Raw genomic sequence first — 26,400 nt, 5'->3', positions numbered from 1 at the left:
CCTAAGAAAAGGGATGCCCTCGTGGAGGACTTTATTAGGAAGACTGGTTCGTATACATGTTACACATGGGGAAAGCTATGAAAAAGCCACTTCAGCCAGCCTGTTCACAAGATTCGAACTTCGGACCGAAATACCAGTGTTCAGCGTCTTTAACCACTCGGTCGCTTGTGAGCCAGCCATTTTATGTAAAACTAATTCTTAGAATAATAAACACAATGCAAACCAAGAGACAGGACAGTCTTCAGTAGTATTAAACTTAACACATTACATCATTAAAACTAACATACAAAAGAATGTCCACAGGTTGCACGCTTTCCTGGTGAAAGTAAGCTTACAAAAAGAGAAAAAGTATTTTATTTTGATAGATTACGAAATGATGAAGTTGCTCTTCTGAATAAAAGGGAAGTGTATTGCTTATTTTATTGGTTAATAAAAGTTTTACTTTCAATATCCATATATAATATGAATTACATTACATAAGAACAATATGATGGCCATTATATTCGAAACTATTTCTGTAAAGATTCATAAGAAAGAAGGAAAAAACCGAAACAAACTAGAAAGGAAATTTTAAAGTCAAAGTAAGTGAAAATTTTATCTTATAGTATATAAGCTTTCTGCCGCCCAGACGGTATAGTGGTCAGGAAAGAATGACTGCGATACCGAAGGGCCTGGGTTCGAATCCCGGAGAAGGCATGGTTGTAACTGTTCGTCCCTTCATAGGAGGCGATGGTGGCCACCTATTAGGTGCCTCCACAATAAAGAGACCACCATATCTGGCCTAATTAATGGACTATGTTAGACTTTAACTGTTCACAATCTGCCATTAGAAAACAAAAATATATATAAGCTGTCTTACCTACGGTATATAGAGAAATGGATGGTAGATAGTAAGTAAGAAATTAAACAATAAAAGTTTTAGAGCAACCACTTTTTTTAATTTCTATTGAAAAAAAATTCAGGTAAATAGTAATGTTTTGACAAACGTAACAGATTTTTAGCTGAAGAAAAGAATTTAGCAGGGTACTTTTATGAGGTCAAAGGATACCGAAAATGTAATGCATTTTAAACGCAGTATCTTTATAACTAATTGCTTTATAATCTCGAAATTTTGCATTCTTATTTTGATAGCCTTTATATTATGTTTCTTCTTTTACTTTATGTTCCAGATGTTAAAATACTTTAAGTAAAATAAAAATAAAATACTTTGTTTGGCTTGCACCTAAAATTGTACTATATGCTGAGCGCAGGATTACGATTGAAAAAAATTATTATTTTTAACTGACTTCGAAAAATACTGTATTATTAAATTTTAAAAAATTGTATTATTAAAGTTATAAGGTATTTCTCCCACTTCCCTAGCGTGCCTTCGTGGTGTAACGGTAGCACGCTGGGCCGGTATTCCAGAGGTTCGTGGTTCGATTCCCGGCGAAGGCGTTTGCTATTTTTTCATCTTTTCTGCCTCTAAAAAAATTCTTAATGACTCTACAAAGTAAATATACTTTAAATATAATTAAATTATATTTTCTTAATTTTTTTCCTTGAGATCTTCAAATTGATTATTTTTTAACATAACATTAAAAATAATTCCTAATGTTTTTAAGCGAGAAGCATAATAGTTGGTTATTTTGCACTCATATAGGGTTCATATAATCGGCTAAAATTTCCTACGGTTTCAGAAAAGTCACACGTCCTATATTTTTGAGAAACAAGAGTTTTTCAGAAATCTTCAATAAAAAATATAAATATTTTCAAATATTTTAAATGCACATTATTTTCAGAGTATTAATAAAAAATATATAAATTATGTGTATAAGTATGTAGCAATCAACATAATAAAAAGTCACGAGTTGACATTTTCATATGATTTCAATTTAAATTGCAATTAAAAATTTCGTATGTCAGAAGCATACTAACTGCCTATTTTATACAGAGGTAGTGTTTAAATAGTTGAACAAAATATCTTAAAATTCTAATTGGCCAGTGCAGATCATTCATGCACTCAAGGAAGAAAATCACATTTTTATGAAATCTTGCATGAAAAAATAAATTATCTCGAAATCCATACTCACATTACTTGAAGTAGATAAATATATTGACCAGAAATGTTAATAAGTTTACTTTTCTATAGTGTGTAACTATGTATTAATAAAAAAACTATATATATAAGCATTTTGCCCACCAGCCGCCGAGCGATAAAGTCGCTGAACACTCGTAGTCCCACCTGGTTGTGATTCCAGGCGAAGCGAACGCACTGGCTGCATGGCGTTTTCGTGGTTTTCCTCGTGTATACTTTATATACGAGTTAGTTTCTCTTAGAAAATCCTCCACGAAGGCATCCCTCCTCGTATGCAGAAGGCCCTCGCGTGCGTGCCATAATTAAAATAAAACCAGTATAAGTATTTTATGCATTATATGTTCAGAGGATTTAATTCGAGGAATTTGCTGAAATGCGGATGTGAATAGATAATCTGTCTCTTTAAATGGCGAAAGCCCAGAACTAATTTTTATCATAAGGTTGGTTCCAAGCTGAATTTTTAAATGGGGTTCGTTTTAAAAGGCTTATAAAAATCGAATTTTGATATAAAAAGTAAAAGAACTCAACTTTATTTAAAGGAGCCTGACCCCTTAATAGTTTTTATTCTCAAAGCAACAACTGAACTGGAATTCATGAAAGAATAAATGTAATTAATACCGCAACAGCAAAATAATCTTCTCATGATATATTATTAAACCCAAGAGCTGAAATTGATTTATAAAATTTGTCAACTAAGTATTTTTAATTTTGAATCGTCATTAGTAACGTTATTGTGATACCACTAATGTGACGTTATACAATGTTAAAAAACGTTGAACTGCATTCAGATCTGAAAAAATATTCTTACGAATTTTGTACTCGTAATTTTAGTAGAATAGTAGTAGAATTTTAGTAGAATTATAAGTAAAATTATTGTATTTCGTTTGTAACATGAAAAATCTAAAGAGAAGCTATGCCGGAAAAGTAAGAATGCAGGAGCGAAACTACTGAGTTTCCCATTTACGCAATGTTCATTTAACCTTGAATAAACTCGGTAATTTGGCGAGGAATCACTAAAAGGCGTCAAATTTGGCGATTCCTTTGCGACATTTTCAACAATACATGCTACGGTGATCGGTTCTATATCACCGTAACATGTATTGCTATTGAATAAATGTAATTGACTACTATGTCACCTGTAACCGTAATTCCACCCTCGTATTGCTTTAAAGTGATTTCGAAAAGTAGAAAGTACCAGAAATATCTCGGCGGTCGGTTGAAAACTGTTTAAGGCCGAAGAGAGGACGTCTGTTCTCAGTTGCTTTGTTGTTGCGAGCTGTGAACTGAAATATCCGAGTTAACTTTTTCTTTAGCTGCGCTTTGCACTGCATTGTGGTTAACGTTCTTGGTAGTTTGATGCGCAGCTACTCATTGTACTCTGGGATACTGTGAACTTCTGTACGAGTATTTCTACAGAAAATTCCAGAACTTTGAAGTGTTTCATTTTGTAAAATAATTTTTTATTAGCCTATCGTCCAGCCTATGTGTATTCAACCCGTACGCACTCAGAATTATTTATAAAACTTGTGTTTTATCAAGAATATTTTTATGTACATTTTCATATCCAAGCACATAAAATTGTATTTAGTTAAATACTTTATAAGGTATTTCTCATGTTTTCCTAGCGTGCCTTCGTGGTGTAAAGGTTCTGCACACTGGGCCGGTATTCCAGAGGTCCGTGGTTAGATTCTCGGCGAAGGCGATTGCTCATTTTTCATCTCTCCGGCTTTTCCAATTAACCTAATGTCTCTACAGTGGCGCCCGACCTAAAAGGGTGTTGGATGATGATTCTCCACGCCCAGGATTTCGCGATTGGGTCCCCTAAAAACCCCAGTCATCCTTTAAAAGGTATATAAGGTACTTAAGGGACTGGGACATATATGTCCCGCACTTTCACGACTTTAAATGTATCTCAAGAAATTTCAGCAAACTATGGAGATTTCAAATTTACTCCTTAATATGGATTCGGAGTGCAATACCCTGTAGATTTGTTTTTCTGTTTTTTTTTCATTTAAAATAAGTGACTGAATGGCAATAATATGTCCGAAATTGGCTCCTATAGCCCACGGGAAAAGGTTAAGGTACTTCTCCTTCTACATAAGGTACTTCTTCCACCTTCCTAGCGTGCCTTCGTGGTGTAGTGGTTCTGCATGCTGAGCCGGTATTCCCGAAGTCCGTGGTTCGATTTCCGGCGAAGGCGATTGCTCATTTTTCATCTCTCCGGCTTTTCCAATTAAGCTAATGTCTCTAACTCTTTACTATATTTCATTTAGAAAAGCCCTAAAAATAATTGATTCTACTTATAATAAGATTTTTACTCTAGTGAGTCAACATTTAGTTGTTTTTAAGTCTTGTTTCTGCTGTATTTGAAAATCTTATTGCTGTACCACATTAAAAAGTAAATTAATTGTTCAGCTTTTGATATAGACGAAAATGTTTCTTCACTGTTGTGAACTTAAGACCTAAACTTAAGTTTTAAATATAACTGATTAATCAGGTTAAGATTTTTAATCTCAGTAAATTAAGTTTGGGAATTAAAGAAATTATAAAATGCTTCTCCTTTTTCCTGTAGAGAATAAAATTTTATTTTCCTACACCACTCTGTATGAAAATACAATGATTTAACCAGTTATGGATTATCATCACACATGAGAAAATATTTTAATGTGATAAACAAATAAATAAAATAAACGAGATCATGCGTACAGTTAGTAATAATCTCCAGAAACTAATTACTTTATATATTCAGAAAGAAGACTATTTTATGAATACATAGTAGTTGCTAATATATTTATATTGGCTGCAAAATAAATCAAATGCGGACATTCGTAATTTTGGGTTCTACAGTCAGATTTCCACATCTACAAAGTCATCTTAAGCCATTTGTACTCTGCTCACTTATTAATAGAAATGCTTTTAATCAATTTTTTATCATTCACCGACGTTCTAGAGACAGTGCAGTTGCTGAGTTAGTACGAAGCGAATGCTTTAGAAAGGCGTGGTCTTTCTATCTGCCAAAAACTGACTGGCATCATGGCGAAGCGTCGAACAAGCGTAACTGGCCATGAAATTAATACGTAATGCTCCTATGGGAACTGTTAGACCTAAAATATGATTAGATGTAATATGTGTCAGCTATTGTTGTCCATGTTGCGTGTGAAGAGCGCCATTTCAGCTGACATCTTCCTTATATACCAAAAGCAGAACATTAATAAATCACATTTTCTTTACTTTAGTGACTCATAGTTGTGAATTTGTATTCAATAGTAGACACGCAAGGTTGCAATTAATAAATAAAGTACAGATTATGGTATAAAAGCCCATCTAGAAATTGTCCAAATAATATATTTCGAGATGGCTTTAAAGGTGAAAGATGCATACAAGACGAAACCAGATTTTTAAATAAAATACGAGTTTAGAAGCGAGATTCAAACATATAATAGGTATGTAAGCAGGCTACTAAATGTATATGAAAAATATTAAGAGTTAAAACATAGCCTGAAGCATATTATTCTTCAAATATTCATTTAGTTAGAATTTTTTTTCAAGAAGTCTCATCTTGCTTCGAATTTAAAATCTCGTGATTAAAAATCATTTGTAAGCTTTCAATACAATATGTATATAAACTTCAAGAATTTCAAATTAGTCAAATTTATGTTTCCTGGATTTCGCACTGAATGTTTAGTTTGTGACCTTTTAACTAGACATCTGCGAAAGTTCCTAAATTTGTAAAAGAAATTCTTCATTATTGTAAGAATCTTTTTAGCTCCGATGCTTTTCCTACTAATTTAGGAAACAAAACGTATTCGTAATTATTTCGCATTTTAGGGCTCCTGTCCAATTAGATGTCACATGAAAATTTATATCTTAATCAAGAATTTAACTTGAAACTCATAGTTTTTATTGCTTGGTGTATTGATCAATTGCCAGGTGATCTGTTTCTTTAATCAGTCCCTTCCACATTTGTGAAACGCGATATTGATCTTAACCCTATCTAATATGAAGACCATGTTCCCAATATTTCTAAATATAATCCTATTACGTGACTTTTCGAATGAGAATTGTGCGTGGAGGGTTTCATCCTGCAGCTTAACATTCAATCATCAAGTTTCTAAGAAAAAAGAAGGGGGTTACTACTATTTTTTCTTTTATAATGTGTAATACTTCGTTTAAATTAGCAACTAGATACTATATTCATTTGTAAGGACTAGACACTAATTTCTTTTGTGTGTGTGTGTGATTATGGCAAAGCCTCGAGGGCTATCTGCCTAAGGGGAGGGATGCCTTCGTGGAGGACTTTCTAAGGGAAACTGGCTCGTATACACGTTACACATGGGGAAAACCACGAAAACGCCCATGCAGCCAGCCCGTCCGCGGGATTCGAACCTCGGACCGAACTACCAGTGTTCAGCGACTTTACCGCTCGGCCGCTGGTGGGCCCTAATTTCTTTTGACAATGTATAATTGGTATCGTAATATTAGATCATGAGGTATTGAGTGCAAGTTTCATTTTTTAATTTTACGTCAACGATTGGTTCAATAATTGTGACTTTCTAAAACAACACTGTGACCTACTGAAAGCATCCATAGATGAAATCAATTTGTTGTTACCCATTGATGTACCAAATGCATACACTTAAAAATAGTGTTCCACCCTTTAATAATGTTCTACTTGCAGTTCATAATATATAAAGATTGGTATGTAATTCGGATAACTAAATGCCTAAACAAGCAAAAATCAAACAAGATTAGACTAACTAAAAAATAAATAAGATCTATAATTGTATTATTTTCATTATAGGTACGTAAGCTGGATTGTATCAATAAATGAAACTGCAGACTACAATGATCGAAATACCAGCGTAGAGTGCTTCCCTATAATAATGCACCTTGATATGCTGGAAATTTATGTTGCACGGATGTTGCCTAAAGCTATGCATAAATAACATGATCGCAAACTAACACCTTTAGAAACAAATAAACCAAATTATCACCAAAGAAATTTTCAAGCAGAATAGAGTTGAGGGAAAGGACAAATAGGAAGAGCCAACTGATGTCAAAGACATAGCCTCAGAAGCTCCGAATACATCAAAACAGCACCTTGAAATTCAAATAATGATTACATTAAAAACCATGCAATTATCCGCTATCAAGTGTTTAATCTCATGACGATATGTAAAGGTCAAACAAGTGCTGAAAACTTTCAGAAACGTTTTCTAATATATAACGCTTTTCTGAGTTACACACAAACACATATTCACAGATATATAGGATGTTTCAGGAAATCGGTTACAAACTTTCAGGAGAGATAAGGGCCGTTCCCACTATGGTTTATCTGAGCTAAGGGAGTCAGTTCCATGTGCTAAATAGCTTCGCTTTGCCTGCAGTTGAGATTTTTCATCTTGCTACCCTATTGGGAAAAACTGGTTTTGGAGATGGGTCGGCTGCGTCAGCTGTGTCCGTTAGCTCAGATAAACCCCAGTGGGAATGGCCCTATAGAGTACACCTTGACTATAAAAATTCTATAAAAATGGACGATAAAAAATCACAGAGCAATGCTTGGAAACGCTCGGAAACGCTTTCCTGGCGTGACAGTGACGACAAAAAAAAAACACAAAAAAAGGAAAGACGCAAACAACGTGACAAAACATGTTTTATTACGTTTGGTACAGCAGAAACCAACAAATAAGAACAGAAACAGACGACTATCGTCATTAATGAAGGTGTTCGAAATTACGATCACGGAACATGATGCAGGAATGGCATCTTCGGTCCATGGAAGATCTGCATCACACACGTTTCCTGCATCACGGTTGGGGTCGCAATTTTGAGGAACATGAAGCAAATGTTGGAAAAAAAAAACATAGAAGTCTCCTGTTGCCCAACATTGTTGGTCCGAAAATCGCACTTTCAATTTTTCTGCAGCCAAAATTATTCAAAAAACATCTTCCATTGGTGAAATGGATTTTCTAGAGGCATTTCACATGTTCTATTTAACGACACTAATTCCAATCCATGACTCCTATACAGGCTTTCTTATCTTATCTTATCTAATTACTATAGATTATCTCGATCATTTGCGCTTTTGCAGCTGAGGATGATAGTTTGATAAAACCATTGAAACTAGTCCTGTGAAAATTTGCAAATATAACGCTGATTTTTGTTGCTTGACTTCTAAATTGATACTTGTTCGGCGTGTTATTGTATCTTAAAATCTGAAAGTGTTCTAACATAATCTTGAGCTTCTGGTGATCATAAACCAGCTCTTTACTCGAGCAACATACATGACACCCATTCGTTAATAAAGCTGTTGTCTAAAGGGCATAAAAGTGGTTTCAGAGTTCATTATGAAGTGCATAACTATAGTTGCCTCCTATGAAAGAGCAGACAATTTTTACATCCATGCTTTCTTCGGAATTCGAACCTTCCGTCAGTATCGCAGTCCGGTTTCCCTAACCACTATACCGTCCTGGGCGACTGCAAAATGTCGTATAATTATCTTTAAATTTTAATTAAATTCGGCTCTGAAAGCAATATGCTGCCGCTGTCGAAAATAAAATACTTTTATCTTCCACAAATCAGCATACTGATATTCAACCTAAGATACTTTCGAATTTAAACTGAAAGGTTACTGAGTAATAAGCTAAGCGATTTAAAAAAATAATAAACGCAATTACGAAGAATATTTTTCGACTTTTTAAAATGATTGGTTTAAATAAATACGTATTACAATCATGAGATATCTAATAGAAAGATTCGATACTTTGTTTTGAAACCATACTAGTTGGACTCATTAAAATCATTATATACTTTTCCTTTTTAATGATACCTATTTTAGAATATGGCCGCATGAGCAGTTAGTTTTAAATAAATATATATCTGTTATATGTATTTAACCTCTATTACACTAACGTGAATTCTAAGATATGCTGTTTTTAAATAATTTCTGAATTTGTTGTTAAATTGAATTTTATGTGGCGTAAGTGCGACGAACGTGATATTCAGTAATGTTAGCACATAGAAAGTTAATAATAAAATGAGTAAAACATTGATCCATCTTACTAAGAAAACTGAGTATTTGTATGATAAACTGAGAAAAGCCTGAAAAAATATAAAAATATATGCCAACATATGTTGCTATGCAGCTTTAAAAATTTTATGATTTTGTTGTTGAACTGTATGTAGCGTAAGTGCGAAGAAACTGAACCATAATAATAATAAAGCTAAAAAGACAAAGATAAAAAAAAAACTTAGCAGGAGTAAATGCTAGAGACTAGACTGGTAGACTGCAAGCTCAGCGAGAGATTAAAAAATCTTAACAAACCTTTTTGGACGACTAAAATTTCTTAACGAACCCTTTTGGGCGACCGTTAAAATTTGAAACCTTTCAGATTTTTTTATTATAACTGTTGCATGCTATTTGTAAAAAATAAACTTTCGGTATATTTACTTTTTAATGCTATCTTCAATTTCGACCCTTTGTAATACAAGCGGGTATTTGTCAAATATATTCGTTTATACTACATACGTACTCAATACTACAGTAACGTATTTTTCAGTTTTTATCGAAATAACAGATTAAGCGTTTTTGTAAAACAAAAAAAATTATTCTCAATTCGCAAATATAGATAATTTAAATTCAATCTTATCCATTTCAGCTTCACACTCCAGCTTACTAATACAGTTTCTTTCTCTATAAATTTTTCATGCATCTACTAGCTCGTAAATCTTTCAGAATAACAATTTTAAACAATTTCTGACGTTGCTGAGCAACCGATACATGACACAAATATGGTGTTGCCACTCCAATATCAAAGGATAATAAATATAATTATTTGTTAAATAATAAAATACACTACTAATGTTCTCTTCCATACAGAAATATTTAGATAATTTGCAGTATGATGCAGTATGATGTGGCCATATTCATCATACTGCAAATTTATTAGACACTGCAGTTTTTTTCACTGAATTAAATTCATAGTTATAAAACTCAAACTATCAATTATGTTCTGATTAAACTTTTGTCTTCCTCCGTTTTAGAATTATAAAAGCATTTTTTCTTGTAGAAGCCGCAGTAGCAAAAATATCTCGCGATGAAGCGTTAAAAAAAACGTTATCGTAATTTAGTAAAAAGATTTCAATCTTGCCTTCTGACGCGGACTTAAATTTAGCAACAACCAAGTTAAAAATAAAGTCTTGTCTGTGTCGTGCGAGTTGTGAGAACAAATCAGACTGCGGGGCATGCCATCGTCGAAGATAGAAAACACGCCCACGTGTCACGCGGCATTTGCTTGAACTTTGCGTAAAGTGTCAAATATTGTGTCTTCAGAGTTGCTATTTTGAAGTCGTGGAAACAAGATTTTGTATTTCCGCATTGAGATGTGTAATTTTCAATGCTTTAAAAAAACACACCTGTTCAGTAAAAATGTCGCTATTTAGAAATAAATAAATAGGTTTCTAGGCGTAGGCTAAAAGTGCTCGCTAGTTTTGTAAGTAGAAAGTAAATTATGCCTGATTATCACTTTGTAGTTGACAGTTCTTGGCAAACTTCCTTTTTTTACTACATTTGTGTAATTAAAAAAAAAATCTAAAATATTTACATTTCCAATAAAATTCGAATTAATATGCTCGTAAAGATATTCAGAATGTAGGTTTGAAAGAAAATGCTTTTGACATTGAACCTGCTTGCGTTTGTTTGCTTGGTTACAAGTAAAAACATTGAGGGGAAAAAATTCGAGGAGAAAGCACCGAGGTAGAAAACAAAACATGGAGAAAATATCGTCAAATAAAATATTACGGTAAAAAATAAAGCTGTGCAAAAGCTTTGCCGTTGTAAAATATCAGCATACAAAATATCGTGGTAAAAATAAAACACCTGCAAATCACCGCGTGATGATAATATCGCAGACGTACATTTTCTGACAGTAAGGAATTTTAAGTGAATTTTTATGTAATTATTTGTGAGTACATAAAGAAATAAGTAATATTTTTACCTCCATTTTTCCATTATCTTCCATTTATTTCTTTTTACATCATTCAAGTAACATTCGCAACAAAGAATCAAAACTACGTCGGAAAGATGTTAGATCTTTTTGGTTGTAAAATTTTTCATTTTATATTTTCCGATTCACAGCAGTATTTTTTTAAATAATATGAGCTATTTAAAATAATTCCTAATCTTTTTTTATACCTGTTTAATATCTGAAAACTGACGTAAGCTTTTATCTTTGCGATGTGAAACTTACCTCTCGACAAAAACAGTCAACTTCATTTATAACATGAAATGCCTACACATGGACGCATCTTGTATGTATCGTAAATTCAGCATATAATGTTAAAACGCTTTTCAGTATGCTTATACTAATAGATAAATACTAATAGCACCTTTCACAAAATATTATTAAAGCGTAAGGTTTCACACTGATATGTTGATAAGAAACGCACTTTGTAGTATGGAAAGCAAATTAGAGTCCAATGAAATCATTATTTTTGTCTTGAACCTTTCTCAAGGATTTGGTTTGGCTACGGTAAAGCACTCGAAAGCTGTCTGCCTAAGGGAATGGATGGCATCCATTCCTTCGTGAAAGACTTTCTAAGGAAGACTGTCTCATATACACAGTTACACATGGAGATATCCATGCAGCCAGCCTGTTCGCCCAGATTCAAAACCCGGACCGAACTATCAGTGCTCAACGGCTTTACCGCACCGCCCTGGTGAGCCTTATTTCACTGGAACGTAGAATTTTGTTTCATGTAGTGAAATGATAACACAGTTTCAGAAGCTACTAACATTTTTCCAAAAAGCTTTTGACATTTGTAACATTGGTCTGTCATCAAATGATAAAAAATAGATATTCAGGCACAGTTGTATTGCAGACAGCTAACTTATTTATAAACTTGCATACAATTTCCATCCAGACTTAGAGGCTTGTGATTATTAGGTGCGATCACTTCTTAATCTGAAAATTATTTTCGAAGATCGTGGCAAGATAAGAATACTGGTAGGAATAATAGCAGTTGAATATGGCACGGAAACCTCGAATAGTGCACCTCTTGGATTCAATCCCTCCAATAAGCACTTGGTGTCGCTAAAGAAAACCCGAATGTTTCAAAATTGCCAAGGAAAAGAGGTATTTTCTTGATTTAAACACCAAAATGCCCCTAGCACTTTGTACATGAATTTATGTACTTTTAATATATTGCCTCAATTTCTTGGACATGCTTTAAGAAGCACATGTCACGGAAATAGTCTAGGGTCTATGTATATTGTTTAATGAAGAATGTTATGGTATTTTCAAAAGTTAAAGGATTATACCTATTAATCTCTATTACTGATCAAGTGGCCTAATCTATTTTTACCTGTCACGTGTTGGTTCTACCGAAGGAGGTTAGATACAGCTATGGAAAGAAAGAATATGCGGTACCACGTAGATACATATCGTATAATTTGATCTAAATATAATCAAAATAGGAAATTTAAAAGCCCTAATATTGAAAAATAGTTCAATTATTAAATAAAACGGTAAATTTTGAAAAAAAAAAAAAAAAAAAAAGAAACGAAATTCGTCAAACTGTACGCCATTGTATTGCATTGTGTTTCTTAAAGCAGTTTAATACCTGTGTACAGAAAAAAACAATTTAAAACTAAGATGATTGAAGTGGGAAGTTTTATTTTAAAAGCAAAGCTACGTATTTTTTATATTAATTCCGAAATGCAAATTTGTAACTGTTTGATTTGTTATTATAGCCAGAAATTTTATTAATTTCGTAAAAGCACAAACTAAAGAATACAAGCTACGTTTTTTACTTCTCAACATCAGTAAACTACAGCAATATTTTCTATCTAATTATACTAAAATCTTGAGCATTTTTAGAACATCTTGATTCCTGTGTTCAATTTCTTCCGCATTAAATGTATCCTTCTCAGTTACTTGCGTTCTCTTAATATGCTTTTAAAGACCTCTTTTGAATTTTGTGTTTCTTTCACAAAGGGTTCATATTTAGAAAAAAAAATTTCATTCTTCCTCTTCTAAGTTTATGCATTTTTGCTTTATTTCTATGATACAATTTTGAAGTTCTCTCTTGTTATCAGTAGTTTAAATTACATTGTTCAGTACATTCCAATGAATTAGTAATACACAAATTACTAAAAACATTTATATAGAACAATTAACTGCTTTGGTCAGTTAGAATGGAAAATCCTTACTTTAATACTAATATATTTCATTTTAATACATTTAAACTTTATAGACGTAATGTACTGTACTTTGAAATAAAAGTTTAATGTTTGAACTGTGTTCTCGAACTGAAATTGTGTTGTGAAGAACTACAGGGATATTCTATTCACCGACCTTTAAAAAGTGGAAGTGTACTGTAAGAATATGGGGTTATATGCGTTTTCTCTAATTATCTGGTTATCCATGTTAGTAAGGTACCATCCAAAGAACCTTAACTAATTTAATGATTCATTCTCAGTTTTGGCAATTACTTAAAACATGCACGGTTTAATCTTTGAGACAAGCATATGACTATTGGCAAGATCAACCAAGTAGCATTTTCACCTTTATAGAACGTTCGTTTGAGCTGCACGCAACTCGAATCCGCCAGTGATAGCGCATACTTTGGAAATGCGTTAGGAGCCGGTCTTACGACCGGCCCACTTGTTTATCTCACACACACATACTTTTGACAACTGTCCAAACTCACTACGTCCTTTACGGCATTAACGCCGAGAGGTGAGCTTTCGTGGGCATCGAGAAGCTTTACTACGTGCGAGGCCAAATGCAAGAAACTTACGTGTTTGAATTTTAATAGGTTTTTGCAGGGCGCAGCAATGGCACGAGCTGCTCGTAGATATTCTGACGAAGTGGTCTTAATATGGCACACACTTGAGCTGCTCGTAGATATCCTGACGAAGTGGTCTTAATATGGCACACACTTGAGCTGCTCGTAGATATGCTGAGTAGGTTTTGGATTTAACTTCTCGTTGAGAAGACGAGGGGTTAATGCATTTAAACTTAATAGACATAATGTAGTCTGCTGTTTGAAATAAGATTTTAATCCTTCGTCTGTGTTCTCGAACCGAAATTTTGTGGAATGCTGCTAGGATATTCCACTGTCTAACCTTGGGAAAGTAGAAATGTATTGTAGAAATGTGTGGTTATATGCGCTTTCTCTATCTGCAACCTTATTCGACAGAAATCGTGTTACATAAACATAAATCGTGTTATACATAGGCATTTGGCCCACCAATGGCCAAGCGGTAAAGTCCTTGATCATTGGTATTTCGGTCCGAGGTTCGCATCCCGCAAACGGGCCTGCTGCATGGGCGTTTTCGTAGCTTTCCTCATGTGTAATGTGTTAATACGAGCAAGTTTCCCTTATAACGTCCTCCACTAAAGCATCCCTACCTTCCGTGTAGTGCCTTAGGGTAGGACACATAACTAATAATAATACATACGCATTTAACCTGCCCTCTAAATGTTAGAGAATAAAGTCTCATTACCATGGCATTTCCTCAGTTTATAAACTACATTACAGCAAAATCATGTTACTGGAATGTCGGGCTGCATGAAAATTCCATTTTTCTAAACTTGTGAAAGGGAAACTATACTCTTGCCCTGTTATATAATACAAAATTTTCCTGTGCTCTTATAGCTCTATTCATAGATTCTACTCATCTTTTGATAGTTCAAAATACCAAGCTTTCTCTCTCAGTCGAAAGACGGCCTCGATGAAACTTCCTGCAGAAGAAGTTAGAAAATTTTGGAGGATGCAACAAAACTGAAGCAAATTAATAATAGAAAATTTGTTTTAAAAGCAGCATAGGAATTTTCTTTCTAGTACTTTTGTATTTTGATTACTATTTTTTGTTTAAGTTGTTCTAAATATTTTCTTTTTATTTCACATTTCATAATCACAGAGCTTTTAAAATGCTTTAGAAATATCTAAATTAAGATAATACTTAGGAAGACACAGCGGGATTCAAGATACAGCCGCATGTCATTTTAATAGCCAGGAGAACTACATTACATGGCTTGTACAACATCCAATACCTTCGCTCATGAAATAAATTATTGCTGTAGCTGATTAATTAATCAGCTACAGCATCCAGCATGATGAGAATATTAATTAGTGCCTATCTGATCTCCTGAAATACGAACGTTTTAATATTTTTATACTTTAAAATATTTTATTAATATATATGTAATTAAACAATATTTTAGTCTTTGCAAGATACAAAGGATCTTAAAGGAGATTCAGAGCATAATTTTATGATTTCAGTTTTTTAAAGAGTATATTTATTTTTAGAATACTCTTTATAAGAGGTACACTCAATTTCAACTGAACCGAACTTAAAGCTGGTTTGACCAAAATGTCGGAGAACTAATACTGAATCAATGAATAGGCGACCATCCACACTGTACCAGTTATTGATATTTCTGAAATACATTCCAATTAAAACTAGTGTTATAATTTTTTTAAAATACATTCTAGTCATAGACCAGTTATCTTAATTTTTGAACACATTCCAAACAGAGGCTTAGTTATCTCTGTTTTCTGGAACAATTTCCGTTGCTTTAATCTTTGAACTTACATTGACGAGCCCAAAGATTATGAACATTCCCCACATTTTTCAATGAACTCGTCTAGATGCCGTGGAGGGCAATTGATTGAGAATGGTATTGAACTGCTGCTGGAGAAAGTAAGGAATCATTCTTGCGCCTACTTTTGCAAGTGATAGGAAAGGCTGCTGATCTAAGCGAATGAATAGAGGGCAGATTTTTCATGGCCCGAAGATCCGGACGAGTATCTTCGAAGCTGCACAACTGGTATGTTTTTCACGCTATCCCGTTGTTAATATTTATACAAAGTGAATGCGTTAGGGACGTTCTCATGGACGACTCTGGGACCCTTAGTTGTGGCAGAACAGACCATAAAAGCTGCGGAATATGTGAACATAATGGCGGATCAAATACACCCTTACATGGCGTCTGTCTTCCCAACGGTAAATGGAATCTTCCAGCAGGACAACGCCCCATGTCACAAGGGTCGAATAATGTTGGAGTGGTTCGAGGAGCATACAGATGAATTCCATTTAATGTCCTTGCCACCTAACTCGCCGGATCTTAACCCGTTAGAGCATATCTGAGATGTCATAGAGCAACAGCTGACAGCTGAAACAACATCATGTCGGAATATCTCGACTTTGTGTGACCGCTGCGTAGACATTTGCTACAACCAAGAGCTTGTAGCATCCATGCTAAGGCGAGTTGCACCTGTTTTTCAGGCTAAAGGTTGTGCAACTTATTATTGAATAGCTGGTCGTAATGATTTGTTTGCTCAGTGTAAATAGCTGTTTTATAATGAAAACGATTACTCACTATATATTCCATACAAAAATAGTGAATTTTGAAATGAATGCCTGTTGAGAAAGCAGTTTGAAGTATTTGTCTTCATGGTTAGATTATGTCAAATAAAATGTGTATTATATTTAAAGAATTACCTGGAAGTTAGTAAGCTTTTTTAAACGGGTAGCTAAAAAATTCCATCAACTCACTAAAACATTTTGAAGAACATTCAAAACGAGCTCTTATTATTCTTAAAGGTAACTTGTTAGTGACCAACTACTGATATTTACACTACTCCAGAAAAGGATTTCAGATTTAATTTCAGACCACTATTTTAAAATATTAAAAATCAATCTACTTCTACAATAATAATTTATTTAAGCATTGTAAGGTTTGTGCAAAATATATTATTATATATTAGCAAGAAACAAATGAAGTACTTTTACTTCATATTATCTTAAGTTTCATCGAACAAAACAATGAAACTACGCCAGCTAAGCTTAAATGGCATCAATGTGGTTGCTCGTAGCCTTTGTGATCTCTCAAATTATTCAGTATTTTAACGGAAATGGGTAAGCAGATTTATTTAATAAAGTTATGTAAAAGATTCGTGCTTTTTCCTAAGATTATTATGAGCATTTGTTTGTTCCTACCATTAACTTCTGAAAGTTCACTACCATGAGTTATCAAACAAACTGTTATCCGAAATATCTCTCACCTACAACTGGTTCGGATAATCGGGTTCCCCCTTTTAATCTAATCTAAGTCATATAATACCCTTTATTCAAGTTCGGTATGGCATTACACAATTCGTCCCAAGGACATCCGATAGTGATAGATTATCATAACCACAATGATATTTCTTCCCCCGCGGTCTTGTTATCAGTTTGACATTCATTCGTAACAGATGTTTTATGCATGTAACTCCGAGTCCCAATATCGATTTTATTTGAGTAAAGAGCCTGATCATTTGCTCCGGTGAACTCGTAGTTCCCATCATCAACCGATATCCTGCTGCTCGAAACCACAAATACGGAAAGGATCATTAATCTTCTGAAAGGATGAGAGCCTGGAAGTAAACTAGTCATTAAAGGTCATTGAAAAGGATTTACATATCGTCAAAAGTAACAAAGAGATGGTTATTAAGTACGTCACTGAAATTATTTTCATTAGAAATTAAGATCTGTATCCGGCTCCTTCCGCACAATGTTAGCGGTGACAAATGTTTATGCTTTATCTGGATATAATAATGATAATAATGTATTTAACATATTTTAAGAGTTATTCTTTTTTAAACAATTAATTAAAACAAAAGTATTAGAGGAGAAAGAAAAAGATTAACCTCGAAAATGCAGGTGATAATTTCCGTATTTTACTCAGAATCAAGTTACTCATATTAAATAAGAACACACCAATGAAGGATAATACACTTTATAATTTTTTAAAAATACTTGCAACAATTATACTGGCATTATTAAGCAGGTTAAGAGTAAGTTCACGGGTTACATAAATTTTATCTGAATTGAAAATAAAAGCAAAAAAGGTACTGTAAATAAAGGAAGAATAAACATCATTAGGAAAGAATAATTATTGTAATAAATGGCATTAGTTTGAACAATATTTGCAAGAAAACTTTTGAGTTCAAACTGGAATAAAAATGTGGATTAAAACTTCTGAATTTTTTCAAAAGTTTTAATCCACATTTTACTCCAGTTTGAACTCAAAAGTTTTCTTTCAAATATTGTTCAAAATAAAATATTGTGCAGTGTTGCAAAAATTGTGCAGTGTTTATATATATGTTACGGTGAAAGACCGAAATCTGGAGAATGTCGACTTTCACCGGTGAATGTCAACATTCACATAGTCTCTTGGTGTATGTCCGAAATATTTTCCAAATACTCTTATTTCTGACTTACACCGGTCAATGTCGACATTCACCATGTACTAATGGTGAATATTGAACATATAACAATATTATATTTTCTTCTCCGTAATTCAGTCGCGAATAAACGCACTTGAGACTTGAAATAAGAACTTAAGAACATGAGAACCTAAAACACACAATACATTCAAAATGAGAAAGGAAAATAATAGAAGTTAAAAACTTACTTAATTATACAATACGTTCTAAATGATAAAATAAAATAACAGTAGTAAAAAACTTACTAAATTATGTGATTCAAATCTTACTTATTGCAACAACTTAAACTATTATGGCACTTTATGACCTCTCGTTTCGACTTACAGCAGAGCATATCTGTGATTGTCGACACCGGTGAGGGTCCGAATATACAAGAATGTAGTGCCATATTCGATCTTTCACCAACGTATTTGGTGAATGTTACCATTCTCCGGTGAAAGTCGACATTCTCCAATTTCGGTCTTTCACGGTAACATATATATATATATCGGATTATGTGCAATTAAATTACGCATTCTTGTGGGTGAAAGCAACTAAGCATTGCGATATCATTTACTTTCACTGGTGTTAATCCCATGTACTTTGCTATTTCTTTTCGTTTATTCGCGTAGACTTTGCTTTACATTAACCGTTAGGGTAATAGTGTTTAACGATTTTGCAATAAAGTTTCTAAGACAGTGGCCTGTTAATCCGCATACCGGTTAATCGGGAGTTTACTATAATTTGCATTTTGGATTATTATATATTACTATTCATCTAGAATATTCCAGCGCCAAATATTTCATTATTTTAGTTCATTATACTAGAGCCGTGTCGAAGGTTGCCCGACAGAGAGGCTGATGTCAGGTAAAAAATGCGCAACAAGGCAAAATTAAAATATAATAAATTAAACATTGATGTGGAAGCGATTCAAAAAGTATTTAGGAAAGTCATAATTTTTAGAGCTACTTCAAATATGCCTTTTTAATTTTATTAGCTTTTCAAACATTTTTTCAGCATGCTATAATAATAAAGAGCATGTAATATATTATAAAAGCAAGAGAAAAATAAAGTGAACAGCAAAATTCATTAGTTTTTCCCCAATGATTTCCATAACAAAATTCTTAATGAATTGCAAAAGAATGTGCAAGCCTTTCTCATAAACATTACAAACTATTTTATGCAAGAATTACTTATAACGATTAATTTATTATTGTAATTAATTCAAAAATAAACAAGATAGAAATTTTCAATATGATTTTGAGGCAATACATTGCCTCTATAAGAGTATGTTGTCTTAAATTTCATCACGAAAGCCATTTTCTGAGCAACTGTTACCTTGGTTTTAATGACCTTTTAAATCGTACTTTTAATTGCAATGTAGCAAGTGATTTCTTTGAGCATTGTAAAAAGACTGCATTCGTTGCATTTTATTTATTTATTTATGCTTTTCAAATAATTACCCTACATATAAAGAATATATCATACTACTTGCAACAAAAATAAAAACTTTTGTAATTTGACTGTAAACATTTGTTGCATTTCTGTGTTTCTCAAGTATAACATTCTGATCCGATTTTTAAGATTTTATGTCCGTTTGTTAAAGTAGAATTTATGAATTTATTTCTGAATGGTCTCTTATTTCAACTTCGAGTCTACATTATCTGTTGCGGTGCACGTTTTGCTTTATAATAACCCTAAAATCTAAGTGTTCGATCAATATAATATATTTAATCACACTTGAAAACAAAAGGCATGAAATTCACACAGCGGACTGTATTAAATTTTATTGTTGCCTTTCTGTACAGAACTGACACACACAATTAAGGAATTTTACGCGTCTACTCGGATGAACACTCTTGCCTTCCGCACTTTAAAATACATATTACATACATAAACTCCTTAGAAAAGCGCAATCAGAATACACCATGTTAATGGAAGCCAGCTTACCTCACCTTTTTTAACTCTAAGTTGCCAGATCCCTCAAGTTAAACAATACTAAAACATTAGATTTTGGCTTCACTTCATTTCCTCGATAACACTAAGAAATAAATAAAAATATTTCGGAAGGAAAAAAAAACCGTTTAAGAACATCCGAAATGAGCTTTTCTAAAATTAACAGCCAGTTTCAACCATAACTCAGTCTGACTAAACTCAAAATTTGACAAGCCCAGCCACGTAATATTTCCGTTTGTTTGAACTTTTTTAAGTAAATAAATAAAAGGCGGGAAAAGATGCCGAAAAGAATTGTTTATTCTGCGAAATCATTTCTCTCTGGGAAATCTCAAATCAGTAGAAATACGACAGAAGCAGCTGTGAGGCTTCTTTTTATTTTCATTTCACCCCCTTTTACACACGGAATCTACTAGGTCACATCGTAAGGCAGTCTTGAAACTCGGTATCATAAACCAGACTATAGATGGCGTTGGTTAGTTGAGTAACTGGAAGTATTCAAATCTGCAATGTTTTTTATTTAAATCTTTTAAATCGTGTGGTAATAGTGACAGACATTTGGGCGAGTAAAGGAAAACGTAATACGTTAGTTTTTAAAGTGTAAAGGAGATATTTGCCTTTCTAAAAGGGTTTGATTACAGAATATGATTCATGGCGTCGTGAGAGATGAACCTAAACAACTTCATACATTCACCGCTTTTTGTGTCAGATAATTTAAGATAAATGATTTTGTCTTTACTTTTATATTTTCCATAACTATTTGTTTTAATGTAACACGAAACAGCTGACAAAAAATTTAAATATATGCAGATCACCGAGAAAAGGAAGAAGAGTTTGAAATCACAAAATACTTTCTGAAATTACAGATTTCTAAGAAACTGTAAACCAAACTTTTTATGAATTTGTGCGGAATCATACCTAACATCGTAATACATAAATACAAAAAACGTTTAAAAACATTGCATATGATATAAAACTATAGCATAAAACAATAAAAATGCTAATTATACGTTACAAGGAAAGTTAACGAGGAAAAAAAAGAATAACTCAGGAAAAAATTTAAGTTTATTAATTTAATATAGAATGCGATCTATCCTGGCTTCTACATATATATAACATCGTGGTTTCATCCTCGCAATAACGCTGCTAACCATTGCTTGAGGAATCACATTCCACCACTACGGTAATATGGTTTTTGAGCATTTACATCTACAGGAGGATTATCTCCGTATAATTGCTTTTCAAGGCTGTGCCTTAAGTTCTCTGTAGGTGTTAATATCGTGAGATATAGTTGGCCATGATATTCGCTCAGTGTCTGTACTTTCAAGGAATTCGTAAACGAGGTTTACTCCATTTGGAGAAGTATATCCACAAGTAAAAACGCAGATCCATAGGCACTTCTGAAACGTCTTACATAATGCTCATATTTATTCCCATATCATCACGCCTGCATTACAGAAACAACTACGTTTCATAATGTTCGAAGGAAGACTTTGCATTCCTGATTTCCTCCAGATATAAACACGTTTAGAATTAGAAGTAAAATTAAACCACGACTCAGTAATAAAGAGAAAATGGGGACCATTAGTTTCCACGCCAGTTTTAACGTTCTTTTCACTAATAAAAGCGATCCTGTTTTGTTGTGAAGAAAGTGAAACACATGCTCTTGGCTTTCTGATAAAAGGCTTTTTCAAGGCTTCTTATACAGTTTGTCGTTATACAACAGTCCCATTGACGGCTACAAGCTCAGAAACTATGAACTATACCTGTGTGAATTAATGTAGCATGATCCATAGCGTCATAAAAAATGCAAAGAAAAAATTGAAACTAAAACACTTAAGACTGCATATGATATAAAACTGTAGCATGAAACAATTAAAGGAATGATAATGCAAGGAGAGTTCGGGAAAAGAAATAATAACTCAGAAAATTGTAAGGCTTAATTAATTTAATATGGATAGAAATCTATCTGAAACTTTTATGGGATGAACTAGCCTCGACTCGAGGCGCAGATCCAACATTGCGAGCTTCCTATCCAACGACTTTTTCCCTCTCATAAACAACTCTCTGTAGAACATTTTCCCGCCAGAAATGTCACAGCAACCAGGATCCTGGTTATGCAAAAAACTGCACTTGGCCCCGTTACCAGAACATGTGGTGGAAACATTACATGTATTGTAACACTTGGGCGAAAGAATTTCGGGGTGCAGTAATCCCCCTGATAAGGGATGAGAATGAATTCCAAGCCGATGGTTAGGATGAGAAAATTTTTCAGAACCAGTGAATTTAGGACAAGCAAATTTACACACAAGCAAATTTAGGACATTAAAAATTAAACTATTATATAACAATTAAATTCATTAAAAATGTCAGCACAATATAAATTGTTTCTTCAGCAGCAAATTAAGTATACACACTCATTATACAGATTGAGTTTCTGTTACTATTGATTTATCTTACCACCAGTCAGAAAATATGTATTTGATAACTTTAATAGAAAGACGGGTAAAAATTAAGTTAAATTAAATTTTAAAAAAATTAACACACCAAAAGTGCAGCAACAAAAATTTTAAATAATTAAAATTAAAAGTTAAACAACCTTAAGAGTCAAAAACAAAAGTACAAAATCGAAGTAAACTTAAATCCCTAAACTCAAATTAAAAATTAAACAACTTCAACACAAGGAAAACTTTTAAAGCAACCAAACCTAAATTTAAAGTTTGCAAAAGTTACAGTTTAAACTTACAACCACTTTACTTTGTTGTGAAGGCTTTCAGTGTAATGTCTTGTGAATTTTCTTCAAATTCAAACGCGTTTTTTGTACCCATAAACGTTAGTTTTCTATTTTGAAGTTACTAGATAATTTCTTAGTTTTTCGTTTTAACTTATGACTAAATAATGATATGCAAAATTGGCATATATGAATTAAAATCTTAAACTAATTACATTATACATTCAATTTCTTTTCCTTCTACCTGAAAAACAGAAAAACTCAGAAAATGTTTAAGAAAAATGTTGACTATCAGTGTCTTCTCTTTACTTGGAATTTACAATGAGATTAAAAATTAAACATATAGTCTGGTTCGATTTAAAAGTAATATTTCCTATCTAACAACATTCTTTGAGATATATTGAAGGAAATTCTTTAGATTTCTTTAAAATCTTATGCAATAAACTTTTATATGAATACGTACAATGAACTTTTTTTTTAAAAAAAGAATCATTTTTAATAAGCAAAATAAATAAATACACACAAAAAATGCATTTCTGTATTTCACGACACGGTGAAAAACTCATTGCTTTTCATAGATTCCCTCCATTAGCATAACAGATCATATAAAAAATAATTAGAGTTAAATTATACGAAGAATTGTTCGCACTTGCTTTCAAAAGTTGCTAGAATTTAAAAAATAGAACTACAGAACTGACAATGCGCACTTTTCATTCAACAAATTCTCTAAGCATATTATTTCTTCCTGAGCAAACAGATTCTACTGTAAACCCAGTATGCTGAAATATATAAAATTAAAAGGATCTAGCTATTGTATTAGCTAATTATTGAGTAACAAAAAGCGGCAAGCGTATTCCAGCCATGAAGTTTCAGGTAATGCATTTCAGTGTTTGGGGAAATTTGAATTTGGCTAGACTTGTAGCTAGACTTACCCAGATCAGCTGCAAAAAGTTTTTGTTTTCAGTTATTTCGAGAGACACATAGTGATATTATTTAATTGTAATCTGCAGTGTCATGATTTCCTAGATTCGCATTATAATCGTTTAAAACATTTAATTCACAGTGATTATCAAACTTATAATATAAATTTAAAAAAGTCTCTTTCGCCGGAATATAAAATCTGAGAACTTTCAGATTTTTTTTTTATGTATTCTTCTCAAATGAATGAATTATCAATATACAATCAATTACAAGTCAGTGGTATTTAAAATGTATAGGTGCATTTAATCGTAGTTAAGCATTCATTGTTCAATAACATTTTCAAGTTTAATTGTGAACTCCAAAAGGTAACATTAGCAGGAATGAAATTATAAATGCTGCAATATAAATTCTTATACTTAAATTTTAATTAGCTCAAAATATTTCAAACTTCGTAATTTTTAGCAATAGGTATACTATTGGTCTCGAAACTCATTTTTTGTCACTATCACTTTTGTGTTAAAATCACTTCTCAAATTGTTGCCGCCAAATGTTATTGCAATTTTTTATTGTTTAAAAAATAAGTAAGGAAGTATATGAATGTATGTTCCTCATATTTTGGAAACGGCACCTAAAGCCTCTGAACACTTTTAATACACGTCAGATAACATGGACACTTCGAAGTCCGAATTTTGAAAATCGAATATGCTTTCTTTTATATATACATACATATTTTACAAATTTTACAAATTTTGCGAATTTTTGTTTGACAATCCTAGTAACTTGAAAGCAAGAAGTGGAAATACTTTTAAAAATAAAACATTTTTCTCTCCAGCGAGCCAGCTTGATATTTTTATTAAAATTTAAGATATCTTTCGATTTTAATTTACTAATTCGGCTATTTGAAAGCAATATGTTGCCAGTGACTTTAATAGAATGTTTATTATCTCCACGCACCAGCGTGTTGTTAGTTAACTATTTATAAAGCGTAAGTTAGTTAACTATTTATATTAACAATTTTAATCATTCGATTACTGAGTAGCAAACCAGGTGACTGAAAAGCAATAAATGCAGCTCTTAAATATATTTTCTCACCTTTTAATCTGATTAATTAAATAAAAACGTATTTAAATCATGAGATGTTTAATTAATAATAGTAAATATCTTTGTGAAGTGGTACTATCTGGATTCATTAAAATCATCAAGTACTTTTTTTGGGGGGGAGGATAATTCTTTTAGGCAGCTGTGCCCTCAAGCGGATAATTTTCAAAGAAATAATATAAGAAATGCGCGGCAGCCCCTAACATTCTATCGGAAATTTTAAAGATATGTTGTTTTTAAATATTTTGTGATTTTACTGTTGAATTTCCTGTTGCGCAAGTGCCAAGAAAAGGATGTTTAATAATAAAGCTAAAAAGACAAAATAAAATTGCCTACGTATTATCCCTAACTGGCGCTAAATCTCTCCACTTGGCCAGTCAACGGTATAATACCGTAAGTAGCAATAATTGTGCTAACAAAGGAGTGATTCTAAGAGCACACTGGTAACCTGCGATGTTCAGTGAAACCATAAAAATACTGTAATAAATCCTCTTTCGACTTTAAAATTAGATTTTTTTCTCTTTTTCTTCAGTTATAGTTTTATTTACAGAAACTTAACTAAGCGAATATACCAAATGATCTTTCAATAAAGTAGAATTTCGGAATGCATCTGAAATAAGCATATGCATTGCTCTTTCATTTTGAATGAATTAACTGATGTTAAAATCCGCTACTTTAAAGACAAAAAAAATTGTCACGCAATTGCAGTAAATCTTCTGAGTTTCAAAATGAAACCCCTGATAAATTATTCTTTAAGTAGATAATTGGAAGCATATATAAGTGCAGATATAGCTTAAATAAAACGGCTGGTGGAAACTTATGATTAAATTTCATCAGCATTTTTTACGAATGCCACAAAAATCTCTTTGTTTGTTTTCTGATTGTTATTAAACAATAATAAAGTATCCTTTTGTGATTGTTCAAGCGTGTGTAAAAAAAGTTTTTTACTTAAAGAATACACAACAAAACAAAAGTATGTGATTATTTTTCCGCTGATAGTCGTGTTATTTGAAACGCTATTTTAAAATGTGAGCATTGCTTTCGTTACTTAAGCTTGTTATCTGGTTTTAATTTAAAAAATGTATGAAATGTTGCACCACTGAAAAAAATCACTTCTCTAGAATCTTAAGTAAATTCTAATGGCTTTGATAATGGTTAAGTCTCGATCGTTCTTTTTGGGTAGCGTATCTCATCTTTGAAGTTTAATAAGGTTTATTTGTATAGATTATGGATATAGTCCAGGTGGAATAACGAAAGATTTTATAGGAGATTAGATGAATATGCATGTAGAATAACTTCGGAACATTATATATCTTCTGTATATTTCAGAAATGAAAAATTATGTACTTTAGTTCCTTAAAAAATA

The 26,400-nt window shown here is 32.7% G+C and overlaps 1 protein-coding gene across 3 annotated transcripts in view; it reads left to right on the top strand.

Annotated features, from left to right (window-relative positions):
* LOC118184605 (potassium voltage-gated channel protein Shal-like) overlaps positions 1-26,400 on the top strand; it is a 558,555-nt gene that overhangs the window by 284,788 nt on the left and 247,367 nt on the right. The gene's annotated exons all lie outside the window — the stretch shown is intronic.

Source organism: Stegodyphus dumicola, chromosome 3, assembly GCF_044657685.1.
Source record: "Stegodyphus dumicola isolate Sdum_Otavi_A_Nest chromosome 3, ASM4465768v1".
Taxonomy (NCBI): Eukaryota; Metazoa; Arthropoda; class Arachnida; order Araneae; family Eresidae; genus Stegodyphus; species Stegodyphus dumicola.
Note: the sequence above shows the minus strand (reverse complement) of the source record. Positions and strands in the feature narration are given on the sequence as shown.